Raw genomic sequence first — 20,986 nt, 5'->3', positions numbered from 1 at the left:
AATTTGGAAATTTTACGTGACCCCGAGTCTCAACAAAGTTTAGGCTGGAGTCCGGTGTATGCAGTTTTCTAAAATGGTGAGGCCCCGAATGGGTTCCAAATGTTTATGTATCTGCTTGAAATGACTAACTCGCTACATCCCAGCTTTGAGTTGTTTCACATCATGTGATCGTAGTAAACGACGCTGAACTTTAAATGCTGATAAAATGCTCGTGTTGTCTAAGTGAGTTGAGTCTGATGGCTTTAACGAGGTATTCGGAGCTGAATGTTTGAGGGGATATAGCAAAATTCGGATCAGAAACCGTTAAGTGTGCATATTATCACAACTTGTGTGTGTTTCTTGGAAGGACTGGTGGTTTAGTGAGTAGCGGCCCCCACTCTGAACCAGAAACTTCAGACTCCAGCCCCGCTTCAGGAAGTGATAGCTAAGGGTATGAAAAAAAGTTCAACCAAGTTGATGATCTTTGCGATGTGATAGGTGCTAAGCGTTAGAGAATGTCCTGTCTAGAATGCTGGATGCAGGGAGCGGCCACAAACTGCAAGCGCGTGCCTTGTCAACTTCATGGGAAGACTCTAAGTCTACTTAAAGATGTGAAGGAAGAAGATCATTCCAGATTACCTTAGTTGTTGGGAAGAATTTTATGAGCACATTAATTCCACTTTACAATTATGAAGCTTATTTCTAGGCCATGTAATCGATAATGATGAGCAAACCATTTGCTGGATTCCTGGGATCAAGCTAGACTTGATGTTCCATTTTAGACTTATTAATTATATACCAAACAAACCACAACATTTGCTCATCATGGCTTCTTAGCAACTGGAGGTGAACCAGATACATTAAAGAGACATAATAAAAGCAAAATGCAGTGGATGTTGGAGATTCTGGAATCAAAACAGAAAATGCTGTAAAAACTCTGCAGATCTGGCATCATATGTGGAGAGAGAAACAGAGCCAATGTTTCGAGCCCAACCACTTTGCTTCAGAGTACCTTCTACAGAAGGGAAAGGAAGAGTCATTTGATGCAAATAGCTAACACTATTTTTGCCTCCAAAGAAGCTGCCAGACCTGCTGAGCTTCTCTAGCACTTTCAGTTTTTATCTTTAAACAGGTATGCTCACTACAGAAAATCCCAAAACAGGATGCTATACAAATAGTTTCAATATTTCCACACTGCTTTTTACGAAAACCTAGGCTGCAACAATCCTAAACCATTGTGTTATTAATGAATATGGATTTGGAAAATTATATTTTTATGTCGACACATTATGGTGTCAGATACAGTGGCAGTTTATTTCAAACAACTGTCAAATAATATTCTTGGTCACACAACTAGCATATCAATGTTCCTTTAATACCATAGAGAGTACATACGCTTGACACATCCCACGGTTAGACAAGGAGTAGGTGTATGATATAGATGGCAAGTCAGGTTACAGCATGATGTCGTTGTGAAGTAGGAAGTAAAAGTATGAGTTTCTGCAGTTTTTGCATGGCGATTGCACTTTTTAGACAAATGATTAACACATTTGTGTTCAGTTCCTCTGCTATCTTTCAAAACCTTCAGCTCATTGTTAAAGTGACATTTTTTAAAAAAAAGATACAAATGTGTTAACTTCCCTATAATCTAATTGCTCAGCCTAATTTCTATTAAGTTCATACTGGCTGAGGCAGTGTTTGGTGAAGCCAGAACACGGACTCATATTCACATCCAGAATGAAGGGATGGAAGTTTCCTGTCTTGCTTCATTTAACATTTCTACCCATTTTTGGATTAGTTTGGCATGTTTAACAATCCCATTAATTGGGTACAAAGTATCTGTACAGATGCTTGGTGGAGAAAATGAAAATATCCCACTGATGCAGTAGAGGGTGCTATTCTGATTGAAGTGTGGTCTCATGTTAGGTCAATGCAAAGGGAGTGTCATTGCCTGTCTTCCCACAAAATAAAACAATGGAATTGTATAATAGTTACGGCGCAGAAGGAGGCCATTTAATCTATTGTGAGTGGTGGCTCTTTGAAGAACCAATTTATCTGGAACCACAACTTTTCACTCTGCCTGCACCCATGCACACCCTTCCTTTGCAGATAATTATCTAGTTCTCTCTTGAAAGTCTTGATTGTACCTGGCTCCACTACAGTCTCAACAATCCCTATTCCAGATCTCAACCACTGGCTAATCGAAAAAAAGTTCTTTTTCCCCTCATGTGCCATTGCTTCTTTTGCCAATTGCCTGAAATTTGTACCCTGTAATTCTTTACCCTTCCAGTGATGAGAAGATTTTCTCCCTATCTGTCTTGATTTGTGAAACTGTTCTCAATTCTCCTTTTCAATTCTCTCTTCTTTCAGCACAGCAGTCCCAATTTCTTCCATCTATCAATGTAACTGAAATTCCTTATCACGGAAACCATTTGCACGATTCTTTTCTGAACCCTTTTCTAATGCCTTCATGTCATTCCTGAAGTGTGATGCCCAGAATTGGATTCAATGCTCCTATTTAGCTGAAGCAGTACTTTATACAGGCTCAGCTTCCTTGCTTTTGTACTCTATGGTCATGTTAGTAGGATGCTGTATGCCTTATTAATTGTGCAGCCAACATTTCCTGTAACCTTCAATGATTGATGCACATGTACATCCAGATCCCTCCAATCCTTAATCCCTTTAGGATTATATGCTTTATTTAATATTGTTTCTTGTGTTCTTCTGACCAAAGTTAATTACATCACACTTCTCTGCATTAAATTTCATTTGCCACTTATTCATCCATTTCACCAACCTCTGTATGTCCTTTTGAAATTGCCCACAATCCTCCTTACAATCACAGTGCTTCCAAGTTTTGTATTGTCTAAGAGTATTTCAGTTGTGCCTTGTACACAGTGGCTGATGTCATTAATGTCCGTCAGGAAGAGCAGACGGTGTAACTGTGAGCTTGTGGTTTTTGAGTTAGTAACCTATGCTTTTCTGTGTGTCTGAAGTTAAGACTTAATTTGTAAATTAATTTCTGTAGCCGTGATGTTTTAAAACAGCTTTTGAGGCTTGGCTTTAGACTGAATTGATTTGTGTGCACCACTAAAGAATTTTTTTGGTAAATCTTGTGTTGTTTTGTGATCCAATGAGGTAACTAATAGGGCTTCAATGTTTGTTAAAGACTTCTGGGAATTTGTTTTTTTTGTTAAGGTTAAGGGAAATATCAATAAGTAGAAAGAGACTTTTTGTCTCAGTTTACTTTGTGTTAAGCAGTCCTAACTCATCCTCAACAGAATGGTCGTATACAATAATGATCCTGAGAAGCAAAGGATACTTAAGCTACTTTACAGTAAGTAGCAGTGTTAATCTTAGACTAGAGGTGTTAGGATAAACCCCTGAAGAGGTTACTTTAAAGCTGAATACATTGAGGCTGATGTGTATGGTAATTTCAGGAAAGAGCTATTTGCAATGCGAGTTTAAATTTTAAATCACCAAGTGACTTAAATCTACTGAGATTTTAGATGCTGGGACTCTAATATGAGTATTGAATGAGTGGTGTTTATGGTACTGTATCATGGGTATGTTTTGGGTACTATTCAAAATATGTTATTTTGATTCTTTTCATTTTTATGAAGGAGTATTTTGGGATTAACAGGATTGTACTTTTGCTGTAAGGTTAAAAATCTTTGAAAGTAAATGGTTTGGTTTATTTTTTTTTATTAATAAACTCATGTTTATTGTCAAAGCAAAATTTGTACCATTGTGTGCTTATATTTCAGTGAGACCCACCTTGTTAAAACTGAAACAAATCAAATTATGACCTGACTTGACCTGTAATAACTTCAGCTGGGATCATAACATACACTAACGTCTGGGGAAGCCCACTATAAGCCTCCTCCCATCAGAAAAACAACTGTTAACCTCTTGTCCTTTTGTCTGATCTTGAATCATGAACTTTACTCCACAAGCTCTAATGTTGTTCATAATCTCATTATGTCTCATTTCATCAAATGCCTTTGGAACAACCTTTGGGGCGGCATGGTGGCTCAGTGGAACAACTTAAACAAACAGCTGTACAACAGCATAGTTACAGTGGATTGATGCTGTCTGATACACTAATGGCTATATTAGGACTGGTGGTGTCTGACAGTATAGCATATTACAATAGAAGTAGTGTTGGGCAACAGTACAAATGTCCAAGCGCTAAATTTGCTGCAATCTAGAATTGTAGCTGGTAGCTGGTAGTGTTATGTAGCAGCATGGACAGCCACATTCAGGGTTGTAACTTGGTTATATCCACATCAATAAATGTTGCAGAACTGAAAATGTTCCCTGTTACAAAAACAGCTATTTTGTAATAATAAAAAAAAGTCATAGACTGGCATCTATCCTGTGTATGTCTAAAGTAACGATCAGAATAGTGGCATTCTCTCAAAGCAGTGACAAGGCAGCCCAGTGGCCGAGTAGTTAACACTGTTGCCTCACAGTGCCAGGGACCTGGGTTCAATTTCACCTTCGGGTGACTGTCTGCGTGGGTTTCCTCTGGGTGCACCACTTTGCTGCCACAGTCCAAAGTTGTACAGGTTAGATGGATTGGCCGTGTTAAGTTGCCAATAGTGTCCAGAGATGCGCAGGCCAGGTGGACTACCCGTGGGAGATGCAGGGCCACAGGCATAGGGTAGTGGATGGGATGCTGTTTTCAGGGTAAGTGTGGACTCAATGAGCCAAATGATCTGCCCCCACACTATAGGGATTCTATGACATTTCCCATTTGGAAAGCCATAGTTGTATTAAAGTAAAATATTTAAATGCATGATACTGATGGTGTCTAGACAATGTTGATTAGGTCACACATGTTGCCCCACACAGACAATTACGTCCACTTTAGATTCCTGGATAAATATATCTGATCCACCAACTTGATACACATTCAATAGTGAATGAGTACACATTGTATTTTAATATACAAAGTCACAAACAGTTGAGAACTATTACACTTCTATCAGTATGGTCATGTAATCCATTGCATAATCTGAGCCTCAGCAGCAATGGATTACCAACAATTACTATCTATTTAGTGCTACTCCAGATGTTTTTGTATGGCCCTTGGTTAAAGACAAGAGAAGGCTTGGCAGTGATGGCCTCCAAGGCCCAAATATTTGATTAATGCTCTTCTCTCATCCAGCCGTATAAAGTGTCAACTTGGACAGATTATTGAAGTTTCCATTACCCACTAGTGATACACCAGCAGGAATTAGCATAGAAAGGAAGAGAACAAATAGAAAGCATAGAATATTTAATTGAAGATAGACCATTGGCTAAAGTTTAGTAATATAGATGATCAGATATTTATTATCACTGCTCTAGAATTGTGTGTGATAGTAATGGTTTTTATCCCACTGAAGGGTTTTTCTCTTTATGCAGTTTCCTTTATGATTTCCTCTCAAAACTTTGATCACCATTTGATCAGTGTCCACCATTGACAGTTCTGTTTTGTTGCACCAATACACAAACAATGTCTAAAATGCTGTGCGATTGCCCAGACATAAGAAGAACAAATTGCTGCAATGTTCCTGGTTACATTATTTCTTAAAACTGAAGCACATGGATGAGAACAATGTGAATCTATTTTTTTACAATACGTATTTGTATTTAGTCTATAATTATTATACTGAAATAATGATAGAGGACCTTCTCCTTCAACTAGTGAAGTTTTTGTACTGATGATCCTCTATAATAGTGTTACATGGCCCAGGAACAATGAAGGAATACCAATATTATGACTGAGCCATGGTAATGTATAGTTTAGAAGTAAAGTTGCAGGTACCAGCATTCCAACAACATTACTGCACTTACTTTCCTAGAAATGAAAAGTGTGAGATTCTGGCAAAGTAATAATATTGAACTACTGCAGTGCATCCTGCAGCTTGTATACTGAAGCCAAAGTACGTGGGCAATACAGTCCAATTACAGTACATCCGCTTTGTCTTGAATGCTGTTGAGCTTTTAGAATGTCATTCCAGTTGTAAACATCTAGTGTTCCGTTACACTTTTAATGTAAGCCTTAAATAGTGTGTGAGCATTGTGGGGTGAAGAGATGATCCACTGACAGAGTCACAGAGTCATACAGTACGGAGACAGACCAGTAGTGCCCCTTATACTCACATCCAGCAAGATTCAACATGCTTGACCGGCCAGGACAAAGCAGCCCTTTTGATTGACACTACGCTCAGAAAATCCACACTCTCCGCCACTGATGCTCAGTAGAGCAGTGTGTACTATTTGCAAGATACATTGCAGAAATTTACCAAAAATCTTCAGACGGCACCTTCCAAATGCATGACTACTTCCATCCAGAAAGACAAGGGCAGCAGACACATGGGAACACCGTCAACTGCAGCTCCCCTCCAAGCCACTCTCCATCTTGACTTCCAAATACATTGTCGTTCCTTCACTATCACTGAATCAAAACCCTGAAGTTCCCTCTCTTACAGCACTGTGAGCCAACCTACAGCGAGTGGATTGCAGAAATATAAGAAGACAGCTGACCACCAATTTTTCAAAGATAACTAGGGGCAAGCAATACATACTAGCCAGTCAGTGATGTCCATAAGTGAGTTTTAAAAAGAAAATTCAGGTATTGTTGCCCCTTTAAGCTTATTCACTTTTGCTAGGAATCCCCAATGGCATAATCTTTTGAATGCTGACTTGATGAATGAGGTGTTGCCCTGACTGCTCCTTTAGTTATTGTGATAATTTCTGATTCATGGTTATGATTAGAACTGTATTGTTCAGAAGATTGGGATTTTAAGTGCAAACAAGCAGATTTGTGTTGGTCAGTAGAATGTCTTAGCTAGTGCTTTTTCTTTTAAAAGCATTTCTTTGTTGGAACACTGTGACAGTGGCCTGGAATGAAATTGGGACAAAACCTCAAATGGATTTGACAAAGATTTTATGTCTTGCTCTCCTGACAAATGCTAATCTCAGTGGCCTCACTCAAGGAGGAAATTAGTAACCTCCGTTAAGTGAGGCTCAGAGGGAAATGAGAACATTTCCCTTGGTTTGTTGGTTTCTGATGAAGGGTCTAGACCCGAAACACCACTTTTTGTGCTCCTAAGATGTTGCTTGGCCTGCTGCATTCATCCAGCTCCACACTTTGTTATCATGGTTTGTTGCTGCCAGCCTTATATCTGTATTACAGGGATAGAGGAATAGAATGAAAGGCATTTCAGATAAAAACATTAAATAAAACTAAGTAAATCTCCAAAGCTTTACTATTTGCTTAAATTACATTTGAGCTCTGCATTGGCAGATAATCAGATAAACAGAGCAGATAATCATTTGGAGGTCCATTATTATCAAGTCAGTGTCACAAAATAACTTCAAAAATAGTGATCTGCCATTGTTTTTGAACTCCATTCTTGTTCTTGAATTCCAGACAGGCACCAAATTCAAGAGTAGCTCAATACAAGTGAATGTGCTTTGGACTAAATCTTGATTAAGGATTCATACCTTGGATTTACTTGTTATTTCTTCTTGCTGTTGCTGTAATTGCCCTGGTTTGCAGCTGAATCTTAACTTACAGGTGAAGAATTTTCACTGCATTTCCAATGAATCCTCGGTGGCTTCATCACAGAAGGACAGTTGAGATTCAGAATCTCAGCTCAATTAAGTTTAGCCCAGTTGTTTGTGAATCAGTGTTGCTTACCAATGTTACCATGGGATCAGAAATATCAGAAGCTCACAACAACTTTTGCACTGCCCTTTCCTAGACTTTATAAAGAATCTAAAATGTTACACTGTCTTATGGGGTTTTTTTGTGTAACTTGGGAAGAAAACTAGAAGACAACAGTCTCCACTCGGTCAGACAACAAGCAGCAGCATTGTAGACCTTCAGATGCTAAAACCAAAAATCTTTATAGATTGGATTGGGGTTAATTCTTATTTTAATGTTGAAGATATGAGAAGTAAAAAGGTTTAATAGTGGAGCATTGCAACATGATCACTTGAAATCACAAGTCCATGACAGACTTAAAAATCCACATGAACAATTCACCATGTACAATGAAACTATAGTTAGTCAAGTGACTGGGGTAATAAACATTCTGCCATGGCCTCAATCAGACGTAATATTCAATTGTGATCTTTTGTTGGGAAAGGGCTCCCAATATTCAGGTCGGAATGAAATCCACCAAAATGATTAATGACTATCAATAACTAATCAGGTTCATGTATCCCAGATTTATGTAGTGCATAGCTTTCAATGGCAATGGCTGAAACTTGTAAAGTGTATAAGAACACAGAAATTGATAGGCCACCGATTCAGGTTGACAGAACTTATGGGCCAATGGGCCCGATGAACTGGATTGGTTGTTTAAATCTTGAAACGCTGTCCTGATCCAGGAGCCAGTATGGATATTGCTTGCATTTAGAGTGACTTTGCATGCTGCATTGTGTGAAGTGATTTGAAAAACTGTACCTCAAATCCCTAGGTGTTTGGTGGTCATCCTTGGAGTATAATGAGAATAGATTTGACAATGAGATGGTGATTAAGCAGTGACGTTATTAGTCATGTACAGGAGGCTGTGAAGAAAGGATGGAATCATGTGGACTATTGAAAGATGAACTTACAGAGAACAATATTATGTACAGTAGTGTAAATAAAAGTGGCTGAGTGGTACTGTCACTGGACTAGTATTCCAGAACTTCAGGTTAGCCTTTGTGAGGGTCTTCATGGTGCAGTGGTAACACCCTTATCTTTGGACCAAGAGGCCTTGATTTGAGTCTTCCCTATTCCAGTGGTATCTGATTAAAATTTCTGATCATAGTGATGAGAAGATATCTGTAAATAAAAGCTTTTTGAAAACAAAAACTATCAGAGTCAGACAATAGTCGCATTGCAGTAATGGCAGGACAGAACTTGGCCATACTTACCAGAAGAGACAAGGAGACCCATCTTGCCAAAGAGCACAATAGAACCCCAAGCAACAAGCCTCGTGGCAATGCAAACCAATTCTTAGACCAACGGCAAAGTTATTATGAGTAAAACAAAATATTTCAGATCCAAGAAATCTGAAATAAACATGAAAAATCCTGGAGATTTTCAGCTGGTTTGGCTGCATCATTCGAGAGACAAATAGCTTCACTGTTTTGAGTCTGATATGATTTTTTTCAGGGCTCCCTTTGTAGTTTCAAGATGTTTTCTAAAATTAAGTTTTCCCATTAACGCTACTTACTTGTTTAAGTGAGTACAAGGCTAAAGGGAAAACATGTTGCATTTTTCAATTGAAAATGGAAACTACCACCCCAATTGCTACACAGGACTGATGTTTCGTTATTCGGATAATTAACATACACTTTGCAGTAGGCTAGCCATGAACAGAAGAGCAAAGCTGTGCTGCACATCTTAACAGTTGTGGCACTGAGTGAAAGAGAAATGTGTAATGAAAATGAGGAAAACAAAACTCGAGTTTGAAAACCACAAGGTAACTAGCATATTTGGAGATGATGCCAAAACTGTAATTGGAAAGAAAAATTCTGATCTGCATCTGTTACTACTTAGTAAGTAACATATCTTGAAACCAACTTTATAGATTTTGTTTTGTCACCAGACATGATAAATGCTAAGTTGCAATGTCGTACCATTTTGAGTGAGATGAAGCATTGCTCTGGGAACCTTCAAGTCACAGGCATGTAAAAAGTGCAAAACTTTTGAAATCTATGTGCTGATTTGCGTTTATTTTAATGACTCTAATGCGATCTTCACAGAATTCACTGAAAGTGTCCTTGCAATCGTCCCTGCAGGAAAGTGAACTGTGTTTGTAGAAAAACACTGTGCTTGGAATTGTTAGATTATAATTTTGATATTGATATTATCCAGTCAAGGTCAAAAGATCATTCTTTACAATGAAAGCTTTTATTCCTCAAAATGGCCCAAAGTATCAATGGAAAAACAATGATTTTTGTCCATTTTGAGTGGCAGCTCATTTCAAATAAGATTAAGTCCTATTTCCTCACTGCTTATTGTTTTACCTTGTTGTTATTTGCAGGATTTGATGGAAGTGGATCTTTCATCTTGTGTCAAATAGGAAAGCTTTTTTTCTCATCAGTCATCATCACATCATCAACGTCCTTGGCTGGTTGTACTCTTTATTTTGTTGACTGGAGACCTGAGAGGCTTCACTCTCGTTCCTGTCAAACTCATATCTGCCCTTTAATAGCAGGCCAGTTTACATTGTTGGGATTTATCTGTACTGAAACCATTTTGAGTTGTTTCCTTAGATGTTTTCAGTGGCGGTTTCCCATCAACTTCCACTATGGTACTGGCTTAGTCGCTGATAATATGACTACAGATAGGTGGTACTGGCCTACAACGATACCCGTAGCAGAACTTACACATCTGATCTACAAGGACTAATTGAAGTATAAGCTGTATATTGTTTGCAAGAGTTGGGCATGTGTACAAAAGATTGGTGCAGTGTGATTTCAGTTTCCAAGAAATGCCAACAAAAGGTAGACAGGATTGAATACATTCATTTCAAATGAATAACACACAATTTAATTTGCTTCCTAACCTATGGCTTTTGGTTTCCCGTTTTTGTTCTGCCTCTGTCACATGGGAGAACTAAATGGGATTCTATTTGTTTCATCTACTATATTAATGTCAGTGAAAAGTTATTGAGAAAATGAAGCATCCTGCATTATAGATTTTGGTGTAAAACAGTTATGTATTATGTATGAATTTACTGTTAGCTACTTGCAGTGTCTTTCTTTGTGTGCCTTTTTATAACTTTACTTGTCATAAATTCTACTATTAGGTATAACTTTGCTTATTGCTTATTGATTTAATGTATGATATTTATTATTATTTATAACAGAGAGTGTAATAGTCATTGTTATTGTTGTCTGGCACAATCTTCCAAGATTAAGGGGCAATTATTAGTCTTTTTTTTGTGTTATGCATGAGGGTGCCGCTTTCAGCTCATGCAAGAGTCAGAATTTCTGTGGAAACTTTCTGCTGTTATGACTAGATCAGATAGTTGCAAAAAAGCCCAACTCAGAAAAACAATGAACTTAGTTTATCAATGACGGTCCTGATTTTGTCTTGAGTGTAGTGATGAGACTAACAGTGTCCGCCAACATTATGTGGTAAATCAAATTGCAACACCTGGACTCCCTCTGTATGCAGATGTAGCTGATCAAGTTAGTCCTACTCCAAAACTTGTGCTACAGTATTACCTTATCAATAAACTAGTAATTGGAATCCAATCAAGGATGTGAAATTGTTGTATATGGCAACTAATTATCGGTTAAATTTGGCACCTAAATTATAGAGCTGGACGTTGAAGAATTGGTGAATTTTAATGCTCATAGTTAATACCAAACCACTCTCTGGCACTGAAAATTTAATTTCACAAGTGAGAAGTATCTTTCCTTTATAAATGCAACACTGTTGGAGATTTAAGAGTGAACTTTTAATTTTTATTTTTGTCTCATTTCTCTGTCTCTCAATCCAATCATATTTTTTCTACCTATTTTGCTGTAACTCTATAATTTTACAATGAATTATGTCTAGGTTAAAATCCAAAGTTTAGACTGTGTGTATGGTTCAGTCAGGATTCTGCAATCTAGTTAAACACCTTTTGCACACCACAGATGCACTGCAGAGGGCACCACGCTTAATCAGATGGCCAACGAGAGAAAGTTGCAAGATATGTGTGGGCAGCTGTCATTGTGATGTGCTGTGAACAGTATTTCTTAACCTTTGATGACAAATGGCTATGACATCCATGAGTGAAGTCTTTTTAAATCTGATTTTGCATTTACTTTTCTTTCTGAAAAGGGGGAAAAGGGAAAGGGGGAAAAATAAATGAATTGGATTGAACATAATAAAAGTATGACAAATATGAAATCCTGAAAAAGGTGAACACACAAGCTTGGCTTGAGAGATAATAGGAACTGCAGATGCTGGAGAATCCAAGATAATAAAATGTGAGGCTGGATGAACACAGCAGGCCAAGCAGCATCTCAGGAGCACAAAATCTGACGTTTCGGGCCTAGGCCCTTCATCAGAGAGGGGGATGGGGGGAGGGAACTGGAATAAATAGGGAGAGGGGGGAGGCGGACCGAAGATGGAGAGAAAAGAAGATAGGTGGAGAGGAGAGTATAGGTGGGGAGGTAGGGAGGGGATAGGTCAGTCCAGGGAAGACGGACAGATCAAGGAGGTGGGATGAGGTTAGTAGGTAGGAAATGGAGGTGCGGCTTGGGGTGGGAGGAAGGGATGGGTGAGAGGAAGAACAGGTTAGGGAGGCAGAGACAGGCTTGTGTGATGTGATGGGGGGAGGGGACAAACTGGGCTGGTTTTGGGATGCGGTGGGGAAAGGGGAGATTTTGAAGCTGGTGAAGTCCACATTGATACCATTGGGCTGCAGGGTTCCCAAGCGGAATATGAGTTGCTGTTCCTGCAACCTTCGGCTGGCATCATTGTGGCATTGCAGGAGGCCCATGATGGACATGTCATCTAAAGAACGGGAGGGGGAGTTGAAATGGTTCGCGACTGGGAGGTGCCCAATGTTGGGAAACCAAGCGGAGGCTTGGGGACCGCTTTGCAGAACACCTCCGCTCGATTCGCAATAAACAACTGCACCTCCTAGTCGTGAACCATTTCAACTCCCCCTCCCGTTCTTTAGATGACATGTCCATCATGGGCCTCCTGCAATGCCACAATGATGCCAGCCGAAGGTTGCAGGAACAGCAACTCATATTCCGCTTGGGAACCCTGCAGCCCAATGGTAGTAATGTGGACTTCACCAGCTTCAAAATCTCCCCTTTCCCCACCGCATCCCAAAACCAGCCCAGTTTGTCCCCTCCTCCCACCACATCACACAACCAGCCCAGCTCTTCCCCTCCCCCCGCTGCATCCCAAAACCAGCCCAGCCTGTCTCTGCCTCCCTAACTTGTTCTTCCTCTCACCCATCCCTTCCTCCCACCCCAAGCCGCACCTCCATTTCCTACCTACTAACCTCATCCCACCTCCTTGACCTGTCCGTCTTCCCTGGACTGACCTATCCCCTCCCTACCTCCCCACCTATACTCTCCTCTCCACCTTTGGTCCGCCTCCCCCTCTCTCCCTATTTATTCCAGAACCCTGACCCCATCCCCCTCTCTGATGAAGGGTCTAGGCCTGAAACGTCAGCTTTTGTGCTCCTGAGATGCTGCTTGGCCTGCTGTGTTCATCCAGCTTCACGCTTTATTATCTTAAGCTTGGCTTGAGTTGGCTTGACACCAGTATCTTAGGTTACACATAAATATTTGTTGTTCTTTCTTTCATTCAGTGCAGAATGTAAAGATGGAAATTTTTACAAGTATATTGGTATTTAACTTAGAGTCACAGAGTCGTACAGCATGATAACAGACCCTTTGGTCGAACTTGCCCATCCTGACCAGATATCCCAATCTGACCTAGTGCTACTTGCCAGCATTGTCTCATATCCCTCAAAATTCTTCCCATTTATGCACCCATCCAGATGCCTTATAAATACTACAATTGTACCTACTTCCATCACTTCCTCTGGCAGCTCATTCCATATATGCACCACTTTCTGAGCGAAAAAGTTGCCCCTTAGGTCCCTTTTAAATCTTTCCCCTCTCACCTTTAAGCCTATGCCCTCTAATTTTGGACTCCTCTACCCTGGGGAAAAAAAAACTTTAGGTATTCACCCTATCCTTGCCCCTCATGATTTTATAAACCTCTATAAGGTCACCCCTCCACCTGTGCTGCAGGGAAATTAGCCCCAGCCTCCCGCTATAGGCAGCACCCTCCAACCCTGGCAACATTCTCACAAATCTTCTCTGCACTTTTTCAAGTTTAATAACAGCTTTCCGATATCAGGGGGACCAGAATTGAACGCAGTATTCTAAACGTCACCTCATCAATGTCCTGTATAGGCACAACATGACCCCTCAAGTCATGTAGCCAAGGCTTTACCAAGTCTTGGCATTGATTCATAATTAAATGATTTGCTCAATTGATATATTACAAAAGACAATCAAAGCTATGGTAATATTAAAATGCTTTATTGTCCAATGACAAGCAGCCTCCGAAGCCTTTAACATCATGAAATGTAAGGTGCTTTTTTTTGAACTAAATTATTATTCAAAAATTAATAACTACACATCCCATTGGCTGATTACAAACACCAATTGACAATTAAAGTGAAATCTTGTTACAACACACAGATAGCGAGCCAGACCAAAACAGACTGGCTAACGCTGGTTTCACAGCTCCGTAAAATATGATGAGGCTCAGAATGGTTCAATTGGTCCTAACTAGACTTTACAAATGACCAATTTTGAACACCAAATTTACAACAAATAAAAATGAACAATTTTTATTATTACTCAGTTAACTTTATCAAAACACAGATGGGTCCAAAGTCGGGTGAATTAATATTTATGATCTAAGCCCAACCATCTCTGATCAGAGATCCGACTGCCATATTAATAGGTAGCTAATACAGACAAGGGATAGAATTCTTTTTTTAAAAAAGTTTAAGTTGCCAATTTGATGACTGTTTCAATGATGAATACTAAGCCTCCATGATACACAACTGGTTGTATAAAAGGCACATCAGATTGCACCTTGCTTGAATTCTAAAGTCACTAATCAATGCAGACAGCTTCTGCAATCCTCTTGAGATTTCTTCTGATTTCTACAGGTGAGGTTCTTTTTGCATGACTTTCAAGAAGTCTTGTCTGGAACATACCTAGAAAAAGCAAAACCATAAAAAAAGTACCCCACCTTCAAAAATAATCTGCTTCCTGCCTAAAAAACTGAGCTAAAATTTAAGTCACCCTCTTTCTTTTCTCAATGTTCTCACTGATTGGCTGTGCAGCACTGGTACACCCTTGCTGGGCCAGTTCACCATCCAACCAGCTGCCAGCCCCTGAGCATAATATCATCTTGATGCTAGACTGTCTATAGTGTTCTTAGAGGAGTAATTAACCTGCTTTATCTTTCCAGGCCAGTTTCCAACAGCAAACATCAGTCTTTTGTTCTCTGCTTTTTTTCAAAACCAGCTGCTATTCAAAGATAAATTGTCAACTGCAACTCGCTGTACCAAACCAAGAATGAGAAGAAATAAAAGAAAAATAATGATGGTCTCAGCAATGTTTTGTAAGATGCCATAGATCTTTTAAGAATATCATGGAGATAATTAACAGCTTCAGTCTGTTTTGTGATATGTTAAACCAGAGATTAACAACATTTTTTGTATTTGAGGAGCCTTTTAAAACAAAACTTAAAATGTATGCCTACTGAGAGCCATACAATGAATATTTAGTAGTTCTAAAAAAAGGTAGTTGATATGTTGTGGTTGGTAGGCTCGCTGAGCTCGTTCGTTCCACTCTCACATTTCATTACCCTGCTGGGTAATGTTATCAGTGCAGCCTCTGATGAAGCACTGTTGTGTTTCTGGAATGTTATTTAAACTCTGGGGTCCACTGAGCTGGATTACTTCACATCTGGTTTTTCTTTCCAGTGGAGTATATATAAGATCTAGCTTTATGTGTTTGTTGATGGCTTTTTGTGTGGAGTACTAGGCTTCTAGGAATTCCCATGCTTGTCTCTGCTTTTCCTGTCCCAGGATCCTGGTGTTGTCCCAATCAAATTGGTGGTTCTCTTTATCCATGTGGATGGAGATGAGTGAGTATTGGTCGTGTCTTTTTTGTTGCCACTCGATGTTTGAGTATCCCTGTGGTTAATTTCCTTCCTGTTTGTCCGATGTAGTGTTTGTCTCAGTCTCTGCAGGGAATCCTGTATATGACAGTGGGGAGTGAGTCTTTGGTCCGGGTGAGCACTTGGCATAGGGTTGATGTGGGTTGGTGTGCTACAGTGGTTGTAGGAGTTTTGTGATCAATTCAGATGTGTTCCTGATGTCAGGTAGCATGGTGAGTGTGTCAGGGCTTGTAGTATCTTCCTGTTGTTGTGCATGTGATAGGCATTTTCTGACCCAGTTTCTTGGGTATCCATTTCCTTTGAATACCTGGGAGAGGTACTCTTCTTCTTCTTGGTGTAGCTCTGTGCTGCTGCAGTGTGTTGTTGCCCGTTCAAATTATGTTCTCACACAACTTTGTTTGTGTGTGTTCGGGTGGTTGCTGTTGAAATTCAGTACATGGCCATTGTGTGTGACTTTCGTGTCTACCTTTGTACGGAATTCTCCATTTGTCTTGCATTCCATCATGACATCTGAAGAAAAAGACATGACATGACCTATACTCACTCATCTCCATCCACATGGATAAGAAGAACCACAAGTTTGATTGGGACAACACCAGGATCCTGGGACAGGCAAAGCAGAGACAAGCATGGGAATTCCTAGAAGCCTGGTTCTCCACAAAGAAAGCCAACAATAAACACATGGAGCTTGATCCCACATGCACTCCACTGGAAAGGAAAACTGTAAGTAATCCAGCTCAATGGACACCAGAGTGTTTAAATAACAGGTGGGAAAACGCAACAGCGCTTCATCGGAGTGTGCACTGATGATGTTGCTCAGCAGGGTAATGAAACATCTGGAGAACAACGAACAAGCTCAGTGAGCCTACCAACCACTGCATCCACAACCCGAGCTACTGACCTACTCTTAAAAAAAAACTTAGAAAAGTGCCTGTGGTAGAATGTATAACTTGCACATATATTAAATAAAATATGTGTATTGAATTTATTCTTCTGAAACAAAATCACAGTTAAGACATTACCCACCTCTGAATTATTATTTGATCAGTTTGTCAGTAAAGCCATCTTTCAAAAAAAATCTTTAACTTAAGACGTGTACAATTATTTTCAGCTATAGATTATTCATGATTAAGCTATTAGCAGCTAATGGTTTTTATAGAATAATTTATTTTTCTCAGCTATATTAGTAACCATAAAACACATTCATTGAATCAAATATATTAACTATAAGCATTGTTTAGTTATATCACTCAAACAGGTTTAGAGCACACTAAAGATTTTTGTGAAAATATATTTTGAAATCATAAAGTACAGCATAATAATTTGGTTTTTATCTGCATAGTAAAGACATACCTTTCACTTTGCTTGACGTAATATTTGACATGCTTTTTTCAGGTTAATGTAATCCAACTGAAAAAGGTAGTGTGCCACAAATAAAATGCTGAAAGCCACTTGCTGCAAAATATTCATGAATTCAAATACAAGGTATTTTTTTTTTCCCTCTTACTCATGTCATAAGAGCTGGTGTACTATTTATATTTTTGCATATATTCAGCAGGCATTAAAGATGGCACATATAATTTGTTTAACCAATTGTTTTCAATTAATTTTGGGTTTGTATCAGTGCAATAAACAGCATTTTAAGAAATGCTGACTTACATTTATATAGTGCTAAATACTTCAAAGCACTATGCACCTAATGGAGTGCTCATTGAATGATGGGCCAGAACATTCCCATTTACTGTTTTGATATTGTCGAGTGAGATCCATGGCCTGGCCCGCTAAGGCCTTGAATGACTTTTCTCATGCAATTTTCTGCTCTTCATCTCATTGATTATATAACTATGCCCCTCACATCCTTTCCCATTGAATCATGTGGCAGGAGAGACAACAGTGCTCACCCATACTGGGACTACCTGATGTTCACTTTGTTGGCATTATATTTAAAGCCCAGTCACACACCATTTTTGAAGTCTCAAACCAGGAAATGGCCCTCACACTGTGGGCCTACACTATTAATCCTGAGGAAATCTTTGAGAAAAGCAAGTTAGGTCTCTGCTTGCTGGGTAAAAACCCAGAGGCTTTAGTGAACGGGGCAGTGGAATGGAGGACCACCCTCTCCTGAACATAGCCAATTGATGCCATGTGAGTGGACAAAGCCAATCTGGACACAGATGGTGACCAGGGCCAGTGTTGTGTCTCCAGTTGGTGGACTGCATAGCAGGTGCTGGAAGAAGGCCAATGGCCTTCGGTGTTAAGGGTGAGTGCACCGATCTCCACTCTGCTACCTTGCACACACCAGGCCATCACTCACTCAAGCCCTGCTATTGTATACACAGTTCCCCAAATCTCATGAACTACAACTCTCTTTGTGACATAGATCGTGCCCACTCAAATGCTCAGCTCCAGGCAGAAGTTGATCCTATGGTTTCAGCCATGAATGATGACTTTGTCAAACTGCAGCAACGGGCACAGGCCAGCAGCCTGGTTTATTCAGATGGAAGGATAGACATGCTTACTGGCAATATCAGTATTGGCTGCAGCATGCATGCTTCTGGCTGACTTCATGGAGAGAATGGGAACGTCCACGAAGACCCAGATCCAGCACACTCTGTGTTTCCTAGATATGTACACTTCCTGCGTTCCATTCCATTGGTGCTCAGAATTAATGGCAGGTTGGAAGAGGAAGAGGGACCCTGACCGCACTCCAAATGCCCTTTCTCTCAGGGACACAGGGAGGTACCAACAGGCACCCGTAGAGAACAGCCACGCACAGGGCTCTCGGAAACTGTTTCTCAGGATATAGCAGAGGTCCCTGTACAAAGTCCCTGCCAGCAAAGTCAAAGCCTACAGAAGCCCCAAGATGAGTAGGGGGACCCTGCACCTGGGATTGACGCTCTCAGCAGACCTGGGCTGTCTAGGCTTCAATGGCCAAGGTGATGACTGACTAGCCCTGGAATGAGTGGAAGGACAGCCCTGACTGAGTACGGTCCCATCTCTGGGCTGATGGCTCCACAACACCCTGACTGACCTGTAATCTCCATATTGCATACACTTGACTCGCAGGATTGACCATAGCTCAATTCCCAAGCTGCAGAGGTATCGATGTCTGGTAGGACCAATCACCTGACTCACTAACTGTAGTTAACCCCCAGACTGGAATTGAGTAAGCCCTGTGATTGACTGTGATGGTACTACTTGACCTACCATAGACCCCTTTGACTAGTCACCTCTGACTTCCACATGCGACCATTTATTTGAAAAACGTGCAGTGCATTTGCCACATAAGCTGCTGGCATGATTAAGCAGGTGAAAGCTTTGCCTAGTGCTGTACAGCAATACATTGACCCCCTTGACCTTTTCAGTGCTTCCCACCACAGTGAGCTGCATGATTTTTCCTCTGGGCTAAAGAGCGGTACAAACTACAGGTACTGGCAGCCTCTGGGTAATGCCAAAGTGATTGAACACTGAGCCATAAGATGCATCCTGTGTCAATGCGTGAAATGTCTGTGTTTCTGCCTGTGAAGTCACCTGGCAGAAGCATGGGAGTAATTGGTGCCCCGATCTCCAAAGCGAAATAGCGTGTGAGATGGTTCTAGAGCAGCCAAGCTGATTTGGTGAGCTGTGGCTTGCTGCTGCCAAAGATGTACAGTCGTGGAGGCTGGCAGCCGTGGAGCATTCAGGGAAACTGTGGTGAAGACTCAGTTGAATAATGGCCAGGACAAGAAAATGGTGAGCTGCGACTGACATATACCTGCTCCGAGTTGTATTCAGGAATTTTCACCATCTAGAATCTTGGGGAAGCAGAGGAGAATTGGAAGTGGTGTATATTTTAAAAAAAAGCGAGCACATCGGACTAACAGTGAGATGTGAATGCATGCAAATAAGGCAGTTCCTGCTCCATAGTGAGATTGTGAACTCACATGCCATACCAGGGAAGGGGAGGGCAACATTCTGCCCAGGGATACAGTTAACATGTAGGTAATTATTATGATATAGGGACATTACTATAATAATAGAATATTAAGACAGTATTGAATACCTTGGCCTTTCTGATTTTGATTTGTATGCTGCCTCATAGTGACATAATTCAAAACACAATGTCAAGTTCCATTTTTGAGCTGGCAAAACCCAAGTCCACCTTACCATTCTGCCTTCTGCTGCTTGATATAAAAAGACTGCTTAACAGTTGAGCAGAAATTTCCTCAGTCCAAACATTAGGAACAGGAGAATCCATGGTTTAATTTCCTGCCATGACTGACATTTCATTGCCACTGACTCCATTACTCTCCTTGTCAGTCATGATCTCAGCATTCTGTGACCCTGAGATGAGCTTCTGACTACCATGATCAAAACCATTTGCTTTCAACTCCGCAACATCTCCCACCTCCATCCCTGACTGTAGAAATCCTCATGATGCTTTTGTTACTTCTAGACTTGACTTTTTTTTAATGGTCTCTTGAAAAGCCTCACTTTTTCTACCCTTCATAAACCTGAAATCGTGTTAAACTCTGCTGCCTACATCTTTGTTCAGATTAAATCCCACACACCCATTGCATCTTTGTTCGCTAAACAGTATTGGTTCCCAGTCTATCAAAACCTCCATTTAAAAACTCTCATCCTTATTTTCATGACCTCGTTGTGCCTTAGCTCTGTAATCTCCTCCAGCCCTACAGCAATTCCCAATCGTCACACCGTGCAAAATCCTAATTTAATTGTTCCATTGCCTAGTATCCTAAGGTCTGCAATTCACACCTTCAGCCTCTCATCCACCACTCCATGAACACAAAATTTAAAATCATCTTCTTTAGCCAAGCTTTGGGTCATTGGTACTAATTTTGCCTCATACAGTTCACTGGAATTCTGTTTGATAAATTTCATGTGAAGCGTTTGGGGATCTTTTTTTCTATTACGTCACCTATTTAAGGGAAGTTCTCACTTTACCTCACTGTGCAATATAACAAAACATTCATAAAATTGAAGAGCAAGATCAGAAATTGCTGGAAAATCTCAGCAAGTCAGCCAGCATCTGTTGAGAGAAAGCAGAGTTAGTGTTTCGGGTTCAGTAAACCTTCATCATGAAATCTAACACTTTGCCATACATTGGTTTGAGTTTGAATTCTCTGTGACACTGACTCCAGCTGGGTGATCTTGAAAGTTAAGTGAACTTCAATGTTTCCATTCTGTTCCCTGCTTGAGTTTATCTCCCAATGACACTCTTAGGAAGACAAAATAAAAATAGCTGTAGTGGAATGTTCAAATGCTTAGAGTAATTTTTCAGCG

At 40.3% G+C, this 20,986-nt stretch overlaps 1 protein-coding gene across 10 annotated transcripts in view; it reads left to right on the top strand.

Moving 5' to 3' along the window:
• The window catches only part of LOC125466230 (acid-sensing ion channel 2-like), a 1,220,788-nt gene that overhangs the window by 745,687 nt on the left and 454,115 nt on the right, over nucleotides 1-20,986 (top strand). The window lies entirely within an intron of this gene.

The sequence above is a fragment of the Stegostoma tigrinum genome, chromosome 31 (genome assembly GCF_030684315.1).
Source record: "Stegostoma tigrinum isolate sSteTig4 chromosome 31, sSteTig4.hap1, whole genome shotgun sequence".
NCBI classification, from domain to species: domain Eukaryota; kingdom Metazoa; phylum Chordata; class Chondrichthyes; order Orectolobiformes; family Stegostomatidae; genus Stegostoma; species Stegostoma tigrinum.
Note: the sequence above shows the minus strand (reverse complement) of the source record. Positions and strands in the feature narration are given on the sequence as shown.